Here is a 19,044-nt window from a genome sequence, read left to right as displayed (position 1 = left end):
TTAGTAAAATGATTTTTGATTGTAATCAGTGTTTTCTGTGCATGTAAACACACTCGTGTGAAATTGATTAATCTTTTTCCCTGTCTGATATTGTAGTTCTAAAATAGAGTGATCTGTCATATGGCATTTCCATCTTAGGTTATTGGCACAAAAATTATTTCCAGAGATGAGTGCCCCTGAAGCAAAGATTCAGGTCATGTACTCCCAGGGCTGCATGTAGCAGCTGAGCAATTGCTATTGAGATGAATGGGAATACTAAAGTATAGCAGGTATATTAGTACTGCTTGAGAGTGACAGTCAACTAAATAGAATTAAATTAAATTAGCAGTTTGTTTTAAATACAAGGATCAGTCAGAAGATAAAAAATGCTACCCTCAATTTTTGCTAATTTCACAAGCATTTTGTTCTAAGGCAAGACAAATGTAAAGATTTTGAAGTGCACAGTTATTAATAGGTTGGTATTTTTCAGTATAAAATTAAAAACTACTTAACCTTGGTAATTCTACTTTTGTTTGATGATCTTAAAGAGAAAAATGCTCAGATTTGTGTATTTGGATACAATATTCAGTTTTAGGAAAAGTATAACAGCAATTATATAATTCACACACGGTCAGAATTCTGCCATCCTCCAAACTTTAAGGAGATCACTAGAGATGATATAATCACAAGTATTATTTTTAAGCTCCAATGCTGTGGCATGACTAAAACACCAGCAACAACAACAAGTAAAACCTGTGGATTACTCCAGAGGTTATTTATTTATTCATTTTTTACCATGATAGCTGTCTTCAGTAAAGTGAAAAGGAGCAGTGTTTCAGCTGCTTGTAGCCAGGAGGTATAAAATAAATGTCAGATTTCTAAATCATGAAAGCTCTTGGCACTGGGGAAGCGTAAGCTGAGAGCTCTGGGCAAAAAGCTGGCCACTTTTTTTTTTCTTTTTTTCAAGGCACTTTCTCAGAGCGGGGTGAGTTTAGGGGTGTAGTAGCGGTACCTGGTGGGCTTGTGCAGGATATTGGCATCAGGATGCTTTTAGTTTTGATGTGGTTGAGCTGAGTAGCTTATATCTGATCCAGTAAGACTGAGGTCCCATTGGGTTCTGCCATAACCTTGGTGCGATATGACCCACGCTTCAGAAAGGGCCACGCGGGGGAGAAAACACTCTCACAAGCGATAGTTTTGATCTTTTTATATCGACAAATTGAAGCTGTGTGTTATCTCTGTATCTTTTATCGGGGTTTGTTTGAGTTTCATGTTCCTTACGAGTAGATTTGCACTCTGTAAAAGATCAGTAGATCATGTCCTTTGCAATAACCTCAATCAAAAGATTTGCTTTTTTTTTTTTTTTTTTTTATACAAAATGAAATTCGATTTTCACACTTATTTGCATGTTTTTTTGTTATGATAACTCCAGCATTGCTGTACATCAACATGTATACTGTGTTTTGCATGTGCTGGTGTCCCAGGCTTATTAACTAGCATAACCAGCAAGACTTCCTTTATCAACCAGCTTCACCAGAAGAAAATGCTTGTTGACTAAACGTTATTATTTTTTTTTTGCTGGTTAACATCATGGCTATGCTGGTACACCAGCTTGCCAGCACCAAAGCAGCAAATACCAGCCTGGACCAACATGGAAATTCATGCTGGTCTGAGTTGATCTTATCAGACAAATTACTGGCTTGCTTATAATCAGCAATCATTAAGAATCCAAAAACATTAAAGCTAAATTTATGGCATTCAATATTTTACAGTTCTCCCTGTGGCATTCAGAGGAACTATTCAACAAACAACATTTCTAATGAAGCATACAAGTCAGAAAAGAATGCTATAGAACAGCCCAACATAATTATTACTGAATGTTTTCTTTGCAAATGTTTGAGTTGGAATCATTGTAAGACTGGAGGGAGCTCTTCAATAATTAGGATAAATGCAACTCCCTTCAACTGTCACATTCTACTACTGCAAGGTCATGAATGCCAAAACAGAAATATGATGCTATGTCATAGCAACATCAAAAAAGGGGTTCTCTTCTGTATTCAATGTTTTATTAGCATGAACAAGAAGGGTGAAGAAACAGAAACCAAGCTAACCTAAACCACAGAATGCGATTAGGATTTCTTGTGAGGGAGTTAAAGGGAAAAAACCAATATCCAAAATGCTGTCATCATTTACTCACGCTTATGTTGTTCCAAGTATGTATGACTTTCTTTCCTTCATGGGACACAAAAGGAGATGTTAGGCAGAATGTTAGCCTCAGTCACCATTCACTTTCACTGTATGGAAAAAGATGCAGTGAAAGTGCAGATTGTTCTACTATTTGGCAATAGTATTTGGTATGTGCTTCCCCAAATTCGAATCACTCCCCCAGTGTCCAAAGCTGGAAATGTTGTTGAACATATTGGCACACATGCGCTCCAGTTTCCATGTGAAATATCTACCTAGTGGCAACAAAAGCTAATTGGTTTTAGTTGTAAATGATGTAATACAGTCAACAGGAATGCATATTTTATTAAATAAACACCCTAACCCTAACCCAAACCCCAACCCTAAACCTAACTGTCAGTGGAGTAAAAATATAATCTGGAAAATACTACCTCAGAATCGCCTTCATCACTGATTATGTGAACACGATTACTTCTTGTTCTCCATGGGACCAGGACCAGAACCCTTGTCTCCGAGTCTGGTCATGTAAAGCACATCAGTAGTGCCACAGGAAAAGGTAAATACATTTGAATTGGTGTAAAAATGTCTGATGGGAGACAGTGTTTTTCAGTAATTCGGCAGAATGTGGTCGATTTCAGTGTACGAGAAAATTTGGTAGCAACATGTCGATTTCTTGTGTGATCATGTTGGAAAGTGAATAGTCACTAAGGCTAACATTATGCTAAACATCTCATTTTGTGTTCCACGAGGGAAAGAAAGGTTTGGAACAACATGAGGTTGAGTAAATGTTTTTTTTTTTTGTGTGAACTATCTCTTTAAGACTTAAAAATTACCTTCTGGAGAAGCAAGGGAGGGTGAAAGAAAGAATAAAAAAATCTGGACTGTTCTACCTAACGATTAGGTAGGAAAAAACAAAACACAGTGGACCGCAGCCAGCTTCAAGAGTGAATGAGTCTCAGATGGTGAGTGCTGGCTGAGGGCCCGGGTCCCGGCACAGGTTGCAAGGAGAGGCAGGGTTGCAGCATGTAACCTCAGTCCTGTTTATGTTCCACATTCTGATGGTGGGGAGGCCTTAAATTGGAGCCATGCTGCAGGGGATTAGACCTATGAACCCTGGGATGTGTGCACTGGGAGTGGGTGATGGGGGAGGCAGCCAGACATGTGTCTGGAGGGCTGGGAAAAGTGCTACCCACACACTCCCCATATCTTTCTCTCTACTCTCTTTTTCATTCTCTCTCCATGTCTCGTTTTCTTTCCTTCCTTCTATCTTCTGGCAGAGAGGCCACAACCATAGCCCTCCATGTGTGGCGGATGTTTTCTACGAGCAAAGCGGCCAGCTCGGCTGCAGCTGTCCAAACCGGAGGGCCTTGGGAAGGGGAGGAGAAGAGCTGAGTGTGGAGGGGGGACGGTGCTCTTGGCAAAGGTCAGACACCCCAAAGACAGCTTTGAGTGTGGGAACTGTCCGGGAAGGCATGTGCAAAATGCTCTGCGCCATGGTATCGTTTTTCTACAAGGCTGCCTTAAGGGAGAAGCTTGGTAATATATGTACATCTTGCTTGTTTGTATGTGTGTGAAAACAGATGGAGGGCTGCTGTTGGAGGCAGTACAGTACTGAGAGTAGAAGGAACAACAGTGTAGACTTCAACTCAAACACAGCTGCACATTGACTCATAAGACCTGTCCACCTGCATCTATGAGAATGTCTGCAAGATGTATGCACATGATGCATGTGACCCATCTACAGGTATAGGATGACACATTGTGCTTTGTAAAATTACTGTTTATTCATTTGAAACACATCAGTGGGATAGAATTTTACATTTTAACTCACCTTCCGTGGAACAAAAATGGAGATGTTAGGTAGAATGACAGCCTTTCATTTTCATTGCATGGATAAAATATTTGTTTCATTTGTGTTCCACGGAAGAAAGAAAGTCATGTGGGTTTGGAACAACATGAGGGAGAGTATATTATGTCAGAATTTTCATTTTTGGGTTAAAGTAAGAAGTATTAAATGAATATTCTGGGTTCAATACAAGTTTAGCTGCAAATTTAGCTAGAATTTATGAAAAAAAAATTGTTGATTTCCACAAAAATTATTTCAACTCGTCCCTCTTTTATATATATAAATGCTGCAATGACAACGAAACCCTGCAATCCCAGTATTACAAATAAAGCATGTGCTAGATACATCTTGTGGATGTGATGGGATGCATTATCAGTGATGTTACCTGGGGTCTTCAGTGTTTTGTGTCTTTCATCATCAGAAACCCTCACCCAGGCAACCCAGTCAGGGTCGATCAGGGCCGACTTGTGTCCTAGCAGCAACCACCCATGGATCAGCCCTCTTAATCAAAAGTCACCTTGTGGCTTTTTTTGCAGCATCAGTCACAGATTATGCCCAACAGGTTAAGGGCTCTGCAGAGTGAGCGTCCTGCAAAGCCCCTACAGCCTACTTCAATTGGCTTACAGTGTATCCTCTAGCCTCCGGCCTGTCTCCACCAGTTCCTGGTATTTTGCATGCTTCCTCTCGTTGGCCTCTTCAGTGCACTCTTCCCAGGGCACTGTGAGTTCCAACATGACCATTTGTTAGAGATGATGATCATGTCTGACCGGAATGATGTTGATACGATGTGCTCAGGGAACTTTAGCTGCTTACCCAGATCAACTTTGAACTGCCAGTCAGAGGCTGTATGAAGGAGACCTGACCTTGATCTTGGTTGTAGATGGGGTTTCTCTACAGCTTTGATGAAGGTGATGGACTTCTTTGGGTTGTAATTGTGTTTGCTGGTGCCAATGGCAGTGACTATGCTCTCTGCAACTGCCTTGAGCACCTGGTCATGGCGCCAACGATAGCGACCTTCCCCAAGGGCTTTTGAGCAGCTGCTGAGGAGATGCTCCAGAGAACCCCTTCCAGGACAACGAGGGTAGGAGGGTGTCTCACATTTTCTGCAGATGTGAAGGTTTGCCAGGTTTAGTAGGGTGTCCTAAACTGTCTGGACAAGGAACCGGACACGATGGAAGTCTGCCTGCATGATGTTAGCCCAGGTTATCCTGTGTTGCAGTGTGCTTTCCCACCTTGTCCATGCCCCTTGCTGCCGGAGATCCACCATCCTGCTTGCTCGATCTTCCTCCACGCCAGCTCGGACTTCTTCCTGGATTAAATGGTGTCACTCTCTGCCCTTGGTCTTTCCAACCTGCCTCTTTAGAAAGTATCTCAAACCCACTCTGCCTGTTGCCATCTCCACTGCTTCCCCTGCTCTCAATTTCCTGCCAGTACTCACCTCAATACCAGAAGATGACACTTTGTGGTCCCTGTAGTCCCTGTACTGCAGAGCTTCTCTTGTTCATAACACCATAAACCCTTCAGTGAGACCACTGAATGGGAGCTGCACAATGTTATTGTGCCCGTATAGTGCCTTGTTGCTGCGTAGAAGTCCCAGCCACTTGTGGAGGTAGCCACTGATATTCCTCTGAAGGGACTCAACTGTTGTCAGAGGGACCACATAAATGGATAATGGAAAGAATGGAATGCTGATAGATCCAGGCTTTCAAACTACCCGGCAGGCCTGACTTCTCAACTGTGCTGAGCCAGGCTTCGAGTTCTCTGTTGGTCTTCTGAATGGCAGCAGAGTCTTTCAGAGTGTAGTCAAAGAGCTTCCCCAGGCTACTGACAAGTTTTTTTTCTGTGATGGTCGGAATGGCAGTCACGGACAGTGAAAAGCAGAATTGGTCAACCATCTTCCCTTTTTCAGCACCATAGATCTGGACTTGGTTGGTTTGAAACTCATCCTTGTCCTAGTGATAAGTTTCTTGAGTCCTTGAAGTATTCATCTACTTCCTGGAACGGATGTGGTCATGATGGTAAGGTCATCCATGAAAGTTCTTACTGGGGGTTGTCGCACACCAGACTTAGATAGGGGACCTCTGCACTCTACCTCAGCTGACTTGGCCACTATATTCATGGCAAGGGCAAACAGGATGACAGAGATGGTACAGCCAGTAATTATACTTTTCTTAAGCCGATGTCAGTCCGATGTTTCTGACCCAGAAGTGACCCTCAGCCTGAAGTTGTTATAATGGTCCAGGATAAGCTCCTTGATTTCACTGGGAACATGGTGGCGGTGTAACGCAAGCTCAACCAGCCTGTGTGGTATAGACCCGTAGGTGTTATCCGGGTCCAACCATAGAACAACAACTGTTTTCATGGGTTTCTCTGATGAGCTGTATGACAACACCTGTGTGCTCCAAGCCGTCACTCCAGGAAGCCCACTCTTCTGTACTGAGGGGTTGATGTAGTTGTTTTTGAGGAGAAACTCTATTAGTCTTCGGGACACCATGCTGAAAAATGCCTTCCCCTCTAGACTCATTAGTGAGTTTGAATGAAACTGGTTGCTGTTCTTGGAGTTCTCCTCTTTGGGGATCCAGACTCCCTCTGCATACCTCCACTGGTCAGCTACACTCCCTTTATGCCATATCACTTTAAAGATCTTCCACAGGTGTCAAAGGAGTTCTGGGTACCACTTGTACATGATGTAGGGTAGGGTTGTGCTGATTGCCAATAGCTGATTCCTTTGACGATATCAAGGTGATATTTGGCTTGTTTTCCCATTAATGTATGAAATTATTATTATTATTATCATTATGCTATTATTATTTGGCTATTATTATTATCAAATTAATATTACAATTAATTTGCCCTGCCATAATTTCACATCGACATCACCACATATAACCGACACTTGTGACACCGACACGCAAGTAAGGTGTTGCAAGTAAGGATTATAAAAATGAGGATTATTCCTCATTGAAAATGTTCAAAAGTACATCCCACATCAAAATTGAATTACAAGGTGATAGTTGTAACATTGCTGGCTGCTGGCAATGGCAATGACGATGAGAAGAACCCAAGTGCAGTTTGACATAACTTGACATAACATGACTTGACTATAAGCGAGACTTTACTTGAACCAACCTTACATCAACATTCACATTCAATACTTGACAACCAGACAATGCAAACATGAGGGCTTACAAGACATGGGCAAACACTAAACCAATGAACAAACAAAACTGATAACAAGCTAATTAAACAATGAACCAATGAAAACATGACACATGAACATGGAGGGAAAACATGAAATCACATGACAAGGGAACAGGAACTAAACTTTTCAAAATAAAAGACATGAATCAACAAAATACACAACATATCCCCCTCACTGAGGGTGGCTCCCGACGCCCCAACACATAAACAAAACACATAAAACATGACATAAATTCAAAGTTCTGTAGGGAGCTGGGGGGGGTGTCTTGAGGCGTGGGGCGTGGTGTGGCGAGAAAGGGCGAGGGGCATGGGACCAGGGCAGAGTCCGTGGGGGTGGAGCCATGAGAAGCTTGAGGGGCGGAGCCATGGAAGGCGGAGCCGTGAGAGGTTCGAGGGGCAGAGCAATGGAACTTGGTGCCTGGAGAGTAGCTGAAGACTCAAAGGGCCAGGGTGGAGCCGATGGTAGGGAGGACCAAGACGGCGCTGGAGACTCGGAGGAGCAAGGCGGAGCTGGGAGATCAGAAGACTGAGGTAGAGCCGGTGGGACTGAGGACCAAGGTGGAGCCGTAGGGAAGGAGGTCCCCGGTGGAGTTAACAGATCAGAGGGACGAGGCGCAGCCAGTGGATTGGAGAGCCAAAGTGGAGCCAGGTGACCGACAGACCAAGGAGGAGCCGGAGGTACGAGGGACCCCGGCAAAGCCGACAGGCTGAAGGACCGCAGTGGAGCCGAGGGAACACCGAGCTGAGGCAATGTCGAGGGACCAACAGGCCAAGGTGAAGTCCAGGGCTCGGAGGGTCCAGGTGGGGTCGGAGGGCCAAAAGTTCCCCTTGCCTGCTCAGGAGAATGTCCTGGTTACTTGAGTAACCTCTGTTCCCTGATGGAGGGAACGAGACGTTGTGTCGATATAGTGACACTAGGGGTCACTCTTGGGAGCCCGAAACACCTCTGGTCTTTGATAAAAGGCCAATGAAAATTGGGGAGTGGTATTTGCATGCCAATCCCCCAGACATACGGGTATAAAAGGTTACTCATTCAGGTTTTATGCTGAGGAGCCGAGACAAGGTCCGGCCATTTCAGTGGGTAGTTCAGCGTTGTGGCAGGAGGGACACAACGTCTCGTTCCCTCCATCAGGGAACGGAGGTTACACAAGTAACCAGGACGTTCCCTATCTGTCACTCACTCGACATTGTGTCGATGTAGTGACACTAGGAGTCACTATACAAAACGCCGCAACTGGCTGAACTGTGTTATGTGAACTGGCGGTGTGTGACGGGCAGACCACTGTGTGCCTCATAGCCAGAGCACCAGGCCGACATGTAACCTCCCCCAACACAGTTATGAGTGTCGAACGGCCCTTTGGGGACAAGTCGTCTACCCAAAAGATAGAGACAGTCTAACCCAGTCGTGGCCTCTTTTCCCCTTCTTTTTTTCCACTCCCTAAAAAAGAAGGGGGATTATCCGACTGGGCCCCCAGGTCTAGTCGGGGGGTGTCCCTCCCAAGGGGAGGACACCACGGAGACCACACCTCGCCCCAAAGAGGGGGGGGATATTTAAATGGAAAATACGTCACATGGTCTTGCCGACCATGTGGATAGTCTCATGGTAGATCCTACCCAGCGGGGGAGGAGTTGCTACAAACATGGAGACTGTGGCAGAGGGGGCTCTGCCCAAGGAAGACGTAGTTTGCCAACAGGGAAACGAATTAGCGGAAGATATACATCACATGGGGTTACCTTACAGGGAACCGCCACATGCGGAGCACCTACCCCAGAACAGGGTTCTTAGTTAGAACGTGTACTGAGCCGGCAGTGAGTCTCTCTGAAAACTCAACTGCCACAGGGCTTGTAGGAAGTCAACCAGGGAACATAGTTTGTGAACATTACTGGGAATTAATGGTGCACATCTTCATCTCAGAGGAGGTGAAAGGTGCTATGTGCAAGTGATACACCCGGCCGCTGTCCTGGGCTTATCCTAATCAGTGCAGTCACCGAAGGGGGACACCCTTGGTGACAAGCAGACAGGGTGCGGGATCTTGAGCTGCACCAGGGCAGGATATGCCGGATAGCCTCCGTCTGCTGCTTCACCGTTGAAAACTGCTGGGCAGAGTCCTCGATGGTGTCGCCGAATAGGCCAGCCTGGGAGATGGGGGCAGCAAGGAACCGTGTCTTGTTGGCCTCACCCATCTTGACCAGGTTGAGCCAAAGGTGGCGCTCCTGGACCACTAATATGGACATCGTCCGCCCGAGAGACCATGCAATGACCTTCGTTGCTCGGAGAGTGAGGTCGGTCACCGAGCACAGTTCCTGCATCAAATCTGGGGCGGAATTACCCTTGTGCAGTTCTTTTAGCACCTTGGCTTGGTGGACCTGCAGGAGAGCCATGGCGTGCAGGGCAGAGGTGGCTTGTCCAGCAGCGCTGTACGCTTTGGCCATCAGGGACGACTTGAGCAAGCCGCGACCGCAACGTTGCCATGGTCATGTTCTCGCAGTGAGAACATGAACCATCCACGAATGCTGCCTCCATGTGGGTCGCGCCCAGACACGAAAGACAGCGATCTTGACTATCTGAAGTTGAGAGGTAACGACCGCAACCAGGAATAACACACAATCAGAAAGGCATCTTCAAAAAGATGCGTCTTTAAAAAGACGTTCCGTGTGTGCCGCTCTTTTAGAGAAATATACTCTTTCAGGAAAATATACTCTCTTTTTTCTGCCGAAGCTCCGAGGGGTGTTCTCTGCAGTGCACCAATGTAGAGGAGGGAGAAGCCGCTGAAATGCACCATCAGATCCAGCAGAGGTGAATGAGCATGACCGTTCGGCTCCGAAGAGAAAATCTGAATGAGTGGTTGCATACCAGCTCCTTTTATACCTGTATGTCCGGGGGAGTGGCATGCAAATACCACTCGCCAATTTTCATTGGCCTTTTATCAAAGACCAGAGGTGTTTCGGGCTCCCAAGAGTGACCCCTAGTGTCACTACATCGACACAACGTCGAGTGAGTGACAGATTGGGAACTAAGGGTGGGTATAAGGGTGGGAACCATCTCCAGGTCCAACTGCTCAGGTGTGGCTGTGACATGGCATGGAGCAGGCTGAGGCGTTGCTGTGACGTGGCATGGAGCAGGCTGATGCGTTGCTGTGACGTGGCATGGAGACCACATTAAAATCCACCTGGCTGGCCAGAGCGCAAAAGTCCTCTACGTAATCCTCCAGGGGACGATTCCCCTGACGTAGGCGTATGAGCCGAACTGCTGGGTTCATTATTCGGTCAAATATTCTGTAACGTTGCTGGCACTGGCAATGATGAAGACGATGACGATGACGAAGTGTAGAGAACCCAAGTGCAGTTTATTTACAAACGAGATAACCTATAACCCTAACTACAAATGTGAAACATAAAACATAAACATGAACTTGACTATGACTTGACTATAAGCAAGACTTGACTTGAACCAACCTTACATCAACATTCACATTCAATACTTGACCAAGACACAATAGAAAACATGAGGCTTAAATACATGGACATGGGGGAACATAAACCAATGAACAAACAGAACTCATAACAAGCTAATTAAACAATGAAAACATGACACATGAACATGGAGGGAAATCAGGAATCACATGACAAGGGAAACAGGAACTAAACATTTCAAAATAAAAGACATGAATCAACAAAATACACATGACAATAGTACTATATTCACAAATTATGTCAAGAGTGCTTGTTATAAAAGAGATGCATCATTCTTATACAGTTGTTGTTTGAGCCTTGGCGAAAACGGCATCGTCATTCATCAGCATTTTGTTTTATTTGCATAGTACATTAACATAACATTTTAATGATACTAATAATAAGACTAATGACAATACAATAACAAATTGCTATTATTATTATTATTATTATATAATTAAAAATGATATAATAAGTCTATAATAGGTCAGAAAACTGCACAATAATCAGTCAACGATGAAAATCAAAAGCAACTTTATTTCAAACACCGACTTAACAAAACAACAACTTGTTTAACACAAAATATTGCACATAAACTAGGCCATTCATACTACATTTTAAAGGGCAATTAATTATCTTATGTCAGCAGACAATGGATAGAAAAATATTTTGTCTTAGGCCTACTGTAGTGCTACAGAAATAAATGTCCTTTGAAATGGAAAGGCTGTGATGCCAGGTCAATGTTAGCCAAAAAATAATAAATAACCAAATAGGCTTTAATAAACAAAAAGCAAAAATGAAAGAACTAAGAACTAAAATGAAAGAACTAAAATAATTATACAATCTCAGTTTAAATGGCAGCCTTTAATCCTACACAAATAATTATCAAATGTCCTCGAATAGGTAGCTTATACTTGTATTATTAAAATAAACATAAGGCCAGAAACAATATGAGATCACAATTTTCGATTTATGCTGGAGTTATGCCATTCAGGTATCTGTATGCCTACAGATTTTTAGCTAAGAAAGCAAGCTGGATTACTGTCTCTGGGTTGCGGTGGGGAGTAACTATGTTGCTAGCTGCACTGAACATGTGCTCTGATGGGGTGCTGGTTGCGGTAACACACAGGTATTTTCTAGCCATGTTTGCCATTAAAGGAAAGCGGCTTCCGTTTTCTCTCCATCATCACTATCAATAACTTCCTCTTGCAAGTAGGATGTGATTTCTGATTTTGCTCACTGGTCTGCGGGGATTGTGGACATGGCTGCTTCACTATGCCCAGAAGATGGCCCAGTGTTTTGGTCCTCTTAGCCAGCTGTTTCTCTGCTGCTGCACCCTCTACTTCTTTTTCTTCTTCCCCCTCCTCCACTCTGATGCGTACATGTGGCTTGAATTTATCTTTCCAGTATGCCACCATCTCAACCTCAAGCTGACTTTTAATCACATCAAGGTGTGCAGCATCGATGTGGTCCCCCATATAGCATGGGTCAAGGAGGGTGGCTTTGCGCATCAACTGAAGGGTGTTGTCGTCATATTTCGAGTTGAGTTTCTCTAAGATCCCCCTTCTAATTTCTGCCGTCATCTTTACATCAGCCTCCTCCTCCTTCAGGAGATCCTTCATAAGATGCAGCATGGGCAGCAGAGATGAGACTGTCACATAATTCTCAGCTGATAAAATATCATTAAATTCTGCGATAGGCTTCAACCCATCCTTGACAGCCTCTAGTACAGCAATGTCCTGCCAAGTTACATTTGGGAGTGTGCGATGGCTCTTGTCATCAGCAAAAACCCTTTTGATTGCAGGGAGCTGTTCCAGGAATTTTACTATCGTGGCATACGTTGATCCCCAATGAGTTGCACAATCCTACAATGATAATAATAATAATAATAATAATAATAATAATAATTAGCCTATTAATAATATTTCATTAATTAGCATACTATTAGGATTAGGCTATTTCTAGTCTATGACTGACATTGATTCTTCTAAAATAAAATTTACTAACATTAATGTATTGGCCACAAGAGAAATATTAAGCCAATAAATTAAGATACACCGTTGTCAGTATATGTTGAGGTAGATTCAGCTGTACCTGCGCCTTGCGGAGCTCTCGTCGTCTCAGCCAGCTGTGAGAGAATGCGCCGTTAATGCAGCGTCAGATGCCAAATGCTCGATCAGTTTTTGCTTTCTCCTTCTGTTGTGAATAATAGACTGCCACATTCAAGTCATGGCCAAAACAGTTTAGCCATGGCCATTTGAGCCCTCATATGGCCGTGACAATATTGGCCCCATTGTCAGTAGTGATGCATGAAATTTCACTCTCTTCTATGTCCCAATCTTGCATGACCTCTGTCAGCCAGTACCTCTGCAGTGTGGTTCTCCATGATGAATGTCATTTTGAGACATTTTGCCTCCAGTTTCCAATCCTCCGAAATATACAGGTGCATCTCAATAAATTAGAATGTCGTGGAAAAGTTCATTTATTTCAATAATTCAACTCAAATTGTGAAACTCGTGTATTAAATAAATTCAGTGCACACAGACTGAAGTAGTTTAAGTCTTTGGCTCTTTTAATTGTGATGATTTTGGCTCACATTTTACAAAAACCCACCAATTCACTATCTCAAAAAATTAGAATACATCATAAGACCAATAAAAAAACATTTTTAGTGAATTGTTGGCCTTCTGGAAAGTATGTTCATTTACTGTATATGTACTCAATACTTGGTAGGGGCTCCTTTTGCTTTAATTACTGCCTCAATTCGGCGTGGCATGGAGGTGATCAGTTTGTGGCACTGCTGAGGTGGTATGGAAGCCCAGGTTTCTTTGACAGTGGCCTTCAGCTCATCTGCATTTTTTGGTCTCTTGTTTCTCATTTTCCTCTTGACAATACCCCATAGATTCTCTATGGGGTTCAGGTCTGGTGAGTTTGCTGGCCAGTCAAGCACACCAACACCATGGTCATTTAACCAACTTTTGGTGCTTTTGGCAGTGTGGGCAGGTGCCAAATCCTGCTGGAAAATGAAATCAGCATCTTTAAAAAGCTGGTCAGCAGAAGGAAGCATGAAGTGCTCCAAAATTTCTTGGTAAACGGGTGCAGTGACTTTGGTTTTCAAAAAACACAATGGACCAACACCAGCAGATGACATTGCACCCCAAATCATCACAGACTGTGGAAACTTAACACTGGACTTCAAGCAACTTGGGCTATGAGCTTCTCCACCCTTCCTCCAGACTCTAGGACCTTGGTTTCCAAATGAAATACAAAACTTGCTCTTATCTGAAAAGAGGACTTTGGAACACTGGGCAACAGTCCAGTTCTTCTTCTCCTTAGCCCAGGTAAGACGCCTCTGATGTTGTCTGTGGTTCAGGAGTGGCTTAACAAGAGGAATACGACAACTGTAGCCAAATTCCTTGACATGTCTGTGTGTGGTGGCTCTTGATGCCTTGACCCCAGCCTCAGTCCATTCCTTGTGAAGTTCACCCAAATTCTTGAATCGATTTTGCTTGACAATCGTAAGGCTGCGGTTCTCTCGGTTGGTTGTGCATCTTTTTCTTCCACACTTTTTCCTTCCACTCAACTTTCTGTTAACATGCTTGGATACAGCACTCTGTGAACAGCCAGCTTCTTTGGCAATGAATGTTTGTGGCTTACCCTCCTTGTGAAGGGTGTCAATGATTGTCTTCTGGACAACTGTCAGATCAGCAGTCTTCCCCATGATTGTGTAGCCTAGTGAACCAAACTGAGAGACCATTTTGAAGGCTCAGGAAACCTTTGCAGGTGTTTTGAGTTGATTAGCTGATTGGCATGTCACCATATTCTAATTTTTTGAGATAGTGAATTGGTGGGTTTTTGTTAAATGTGAGCCAAAATCATCACAATTAAAAGAACCAAAGACTTAAACTACTTCAGTCTGTGTGCATTGAATTTATTTAATACACGAGTTTCACAATTTGAGTTGAATTACTGAAATAAATGAACTTTTCCACAACATTCTAATTTATTGAGATGCACCTGTAATGGACTGTCACAGACATGTAGGGGGTCATGTTTATGTTTGACCACATGTCTGTGGTCAAAGCGACAAAGTCAGCGGCTTTCAAATCTTTAGTTATGCTCTCCCTCATTTTATTGTACAGATTGGGGATAGCAGTGTTGGCGAAGTACTCCTTCACTGGCACAACTCTCATGCAAAGTTTGCAAATTGCCTGTGTGATATCCACGGGCTCGCCTTTTGCGTCTGGTTTAAAACCGAAATATTGCCAAATAGGCGACATGACATTTTTCTTTATCATCAACTCCATCTTTTCTCGCAAAAGGATGGACAACGATTCTCATTTGTCCGTGCATCAATTCCCGAGATAAAAGTAAATAATTAAATAATAATGAGTAAATAAACAAGTAAATAAATAAGTAGATAAATGAGTAAATAAATGAGCAAAAAAGTAAACTATTGCCCCGCCCCCCACGTGATAATATTGTGTATTGCCGATCTTACAGGCTGACGATAGGATGATCTGACTATGGAGAAGATCGCCCAGCACTAATGTAGGGTACAACACTGGGGCCTGAAGCAGAAGCTGAACGTGTTGCCTTGATGACTTCCTCGACCTCCTTCAGGCTTGGCTCTTTCAGGTTAAATTCTGTTGTTGGGAGGGCCGGACTGATGAGAGATTTATTGGGTTCAAGCTCCTATTCTTTCGCCAGATCAGTCAGGGTGTGATGCAGAAAGCGGTTGACTTCTTCTACTGAGCAAGTCTGATGACCGCTGTGCTTGTCCCCAAGCAAAGGGATTGGCAATGAATGCAGCTCGCTTCCTGGTTCTCTCTCTTCCCCTTTACCTGTGCCACTCTGCCCTGCGGAGAGTCATAGCAAATCTGACTAAAACCATGGTAAAACTTATAATGTTTACATCTTGTAGCTTTATTGTAAGTCATCTACTTTAACCACTATATATATATATATATATATATATATATATATATATATATATATATATATATATATATATACAGTATAGATAAACAATAAATGAGTAAAAATAACTTTTTGTGAAATTAACATTATGGCCCAAATGAGGATAATTTAGCTTCCCCAGGGATATTCCTTTAATACATACCACCACTGTATGTTTCAGATTATCAAGACAGGACAAGCAATGCTATCTTGCATTATTAAAGAAAAGTACAAAACTTTCACCTAATGAGGTATTCTTAAATCCATGTCATCCTTACAGAGATGTCTTAGGACTTGCTTTGCAGGTGGTTTTGATCACAAAGAATTGTATGAACTCCACAAATACACACACATTTGTTCATTTGTGTGTGTATATCTGCACTAATAATGTAAGGGAACTTCACTCTCACCCACACAGAGGTCTGTGCTCTTCTATTCATTCAGCTGCACCTTTGAAGACAGATAATCCCACTTATTTGCTTTCCCATGCCTGAGTCAAGTCCTCCTCTAAACGAGCTCTGGAGAATACAGTATACATACACACTTCCCACCACACAGACTCCTTTTATTTACCCAACTAGGATGTGGCTGAACAGGCTTTAAAATGTTAGTGAATGTTGTGTAAATATGATCTTACCACAATTCTTTAACTGACAAGGCTACAGTCTTAATGTTGCTTTGAGTGTGCTTTACGTCTGCTGACATGCATTCAGTGGGAGAGCATTGAAAAGCCTCAATAAGCGCTCTCCACAGGACCCTATGATCATAATAGGGCCCAATTCATTACAGTAAATAACAGTTGTGGTCATTATATTGTTTTCCATGAAGTGGCTTATTTGGAGCACTTAAACTGGTAATTTGTTTAAGCCCAGTGGTGTCTCTTTTGCTCCCATTCAGGGGCAGGAAACTGAACATGGGCAGTGGGAATTTGTGAATGTGCCACAGATAGGGTCCAACTGACGAGACAGGAAATCCAGTCCCGCTAGCAGCTGCGAGGGGTATTAAGCCCTATAATGAGATGATGAGGAACATGGATAAGCAGAGTTATGGGGAAAGCCCCTGTAAGTGCCATTGTTTTTCTCTCTTGACATCTGTATTACTGTAATATATACTGTATATTTATCATACCAGTTTATGTGGATGTCTGAACTATTGAAATTACTGGCAAAACTGGAAAATCTACTACTAGTGAGTGCAGGCTTGGGGAGTAACGAAATACTTGTAATGGAGTTACATAATCAGGATGCAAAAAATTTGTAACTAATCTGTTACAGTTACATAAAAACTCAGCATGTTCAGATTACAGTTACTGTACATTTGGTAAAATTGGGATTACCAGCAGGAGTACAATTTTCAATATATAAAAAAATAATAAACAAAAGATCCTCCTGTCATGGGGGTGGGGGTACTGTCATGATCCTTCTCTGTCTGCCCTTTTGTCTTTGTTGGTTGTTTGTCTGTGTGAGTGTGTTATGTAAGAGCACATGGCTTAGTCTAGTGTTTATGTTTGTCGTGCTCTCCCAACTCTGCCCCCTTGTTCCCTCTGGCCTCACCCCTAGTTTAGTCCTTGTTATGTTGATTGTCTTCACCCATTTCCTCTTGTGACTTGCCTGTATATATTGTGCTCCATTTCCTCTTGTGTTTGTCGGATCATTCTGTTCCCATGTCTGTTGACCAGTGTTCATGTGTTACCCCTCTGTCTGGTTACTGATCTTGTTTATCATTTATTCAGTTTGTTTTCGTGTTTTGTTCCATTTGTTTACTTACAAGTTTTCTCCCACCTGAGAGTTTTGTGTTTCATGTTTGTTTTTCTTTTGTTTATTAAAATCATTTGTTTCACTCATTCCTGCATTTGGGTCTTCTTTCCATTTGCGTACCGTGGCAGGAAGTTAATGAATGGTGGTCAGTGCTAATTAGTCTACATGCTAACTGCAATGCATGGCAGAATTCATCTTTGAAGTGTTTTTGAATCTGAGGTATATCCTGTCAGATTTTTTTAATGTTAACCAAGACATAATTCAGTGCATCTGTTCTAACTGTATTTTCTTGATGAGAAAATAAATTATTTTCTGTAACCAATAGAGGACTCACCTGATTTGGTTAAAAATGCAGAGTTGTTCTACATTTGAACATATGAATATATATATGTTTTTCCATTTTAAGGAGGCACTGTCCCTGTTTTTCATGTTTTTCTTTCTTATAATAATAGCTACATCACACATTATTCAAACACGGTTTGTTTTCAGAAGGTATGATTAAAAGTCATCGAGAATATATTGCTTTTCTCTTGACTTTATTCACAAATGAGATCTTGAGGTAATCAAAAGGTAATCTGATTACATTACTTTCTTATCAAGGTAACTGATTATGTTACTGATTACATTTTTCCTAAGTAATCAGTATTTGTAAACCCTCCCAACCCTGAGTGAGTGGCACTGATCTTCTCAGTTTAGGGTTTTTCTCCGACAGCTGTTAAGCCCATTTTTGACCTTGTGTCACACAGTGAACATGAGAAGCTGAGGTAATGCTCTCTAATGTCCAGATTGTAGTCGTCCAGGGTTGATCTGTTCCCACAGCCACTTAACACAAATCCCTTTACTTATTCAGAGTCATCTCTCTCCAGGCCGGTGATTATTTTACTGAATAATTGAATGCCTTAACTTTTCAAAACCAGACAAACTGTAGTACATATTTTCAATCTCAGTAAATTATGAATAAATTATGACATAATTTTTATTTTTGGGTGAACTATTCCTTTAAGGCATTATATACAGTATATGGTTTATTAAACCATATTAAACAACCACTGGTTGGTCCCGACATTGTAGGTGAATTTAGATTTTACTCTCCTTGGTCCTGGCAATAAAGAAAAAACCCACACTCACACCCTCACAGGAATTATTAATGGACTTGAGGGAGGTTCCATAATGTAGAGCGCATCTAAACGCATTCAGCGGGAGATGCGGATACAAACACAGAGACAGTGTGTAATAGCGAAAAGCTAATGCTGCCGGGGCAGTGTACATTAATGGAAGAAATGTCCGCATAGGAAAGATATAGGATGCTCCCTTGCTCCCTGTTTAGTGAATTACTTAACCTCCAATGTGCTGTCTGTCTGCACTGGTCTCAGAACAGTTCAAAATGCACATAGTTTTCATCCTAACTCCATATAAAGCATCTCTGAAAGTATTATTTTTCAGATTTTGGATGAACCCATTGATTCTCAATGTGATAATGCACAGTAAATATTGGATTTCTAAGGAAAAAGTAGCCCGATAGTTCATATCTTTGGCATTGTGTTCAACAGCGTGCCTTTTTGCAATAAATTGCTGAAATTTTCAAAATAGCACATCGGATAATACTAGAGACAGTCTTTTGACTCAAACAGGTTTCAGTGTAAAACCTTAAAGGGATAGTTCACC

General features: G+C 42.4%; 1 pseudogene; it reads right to left on the bottom strand.

Moving 5' to 3' along the window:
• Nucleotides 1-4,453: 4,453 nt before the first annotated feature.
• On the bottom strand, nucleotides 4,454-15,536 carry LOC127448786 (uncharacterized; annotated as a pseudogene).
• Nucleotides 15,537-19,044: the final 3,508 nt, after the last annotated feature.

The sequence above is a fragment of the Myxocyprinus asiaticus genome, chromosome 12 (genome assembly GCF_019703515.2).
Source record: "Myxocyprinus asiaticus isolate MX2 ecotype Aquarium Trade chromosome 12, UBuf_Myxa_2, whole genome shotgun sequence".
Classification (NCBI taxonomy): Eukaryota; Metazoa; Chordata; class Actinopteri; order Cypriniformes; family Catostomidae; genus Myxocyprinus; species Myxocyprinus asiaticus.
This window is presented reverse-complemented; position numbering and strand designations above follow the sequence as displayed.